At 38.1% G+C, this 1,011-nt stretch overlaps 1 non-coding gene across 1 annotated transcript; it reads right to left on the bottom strand.

Moving 5' to 3' along the window:
* Positions 1-219: 219 nt before the first annotated feature.
* On the bottom strand, positions 220-291 carry TRNAD-GUC (transfer RNA aspartic acid (anticodon GUC)). Its single transcript has one exon. It is a non-coding gene; the product is annotated as a tRNA-Asp (tRNA).
* Between the last annotated feature and the right edge of the window lie 720 nt (positions 292-1,011).

Here is a 1,011-nt window from a genome sequence, read left to right as displayed (position 1 = left end):
AATCTCGGAAGCAGAGAGAGCAACTGTGGAGTGGCTCTTTGTTCCATTTTTCAATACAAGAAATGAACAAAATTTTGGGTTCATATTACTGCATTCGTTTGTAGAGAAAATCTAATTGGAATTTAAAACCATCGTAAATCGTTGAATGTTGGGAACAAGAAATGCGAACTATGAAAGAAAACTTTGAAGGAACAAACAAAACAAAAAACAAAATAAAAGCGCCGTTGCCGGGGATCGAACCCGGGTCGCCCGCGTGACAGGCGGGAATACTCACCACTATACTACAACGACAATATATGGATAGTCAGATCCTCAATATAATAATTTGTTTTTTTCTCTCGGTTTCAATATCGAAGTATAACCGCTTACCGGCCACATTTGCAGACTCGAGTAAAATACTAAAATCCAATTTCCTTTCTGTTTCTGTGCTTATAAAGAGTAAAACTGTTTTTACCTTTAAATACAGATCTAATGAATAAGAAACAAACAAAAATATGGAAGCTTCCCAGCATAAACAACAGAGTAAAATTCATCAATGAAAAAGTCTTATCACTATTTCCAAATTCACCAAGGAGGCAAAAAACAATAGAAATTAATTTACAAGTTACAACAACAACTAATAAAGCATTGATAAGTTTATTATCAACTTTTTCAAAGTGTTAAGAGTCCATGGGCGAACCAAAACAGTAGGAGGACACAGGAAACCCATGCAACCCACTTGAAGCTCGTCGGAAGCACAACCTCCATAGACAGAGAGAATGCAATTGCAGCAGCAAAAGCAATCACACCTATTTGCTCCATCATTTTAGTTGCAGCTCGAAAGCTAGGACTGAATACCAAAGTTGCAACAAAAAGAAGCAGAGAAGACAACCCATATGCCTATGGAAATTGATGAGGGGTAATTCGGGTATTTCGGGCATTTTTTGCCATCTCAACAGGCCATGTTATCTTGGGTATTTCGGGCATTTCGTCCAAGACCGAGGTTCAAGCAGCTTGTGATGGTTCAACCTG

This window comes from Nelumbo nucifera, chromosome 3 (genome assembly GCF_055504915.1).
Source record: "Nelumbo nucifera cultivar China Antique chromosome 3, China Antique-T2T, whole genome shotgun sequence".
NCBI lineage: Eukaryota > Viridiplantae > Streptophyta > Magnoliopsida > Proteales > Nelumbonaceae > Nelumbo > Nelumbo nucifera.
This window is presented reverse-complemented; position numbering and strand designations above follow the sequence as displayed.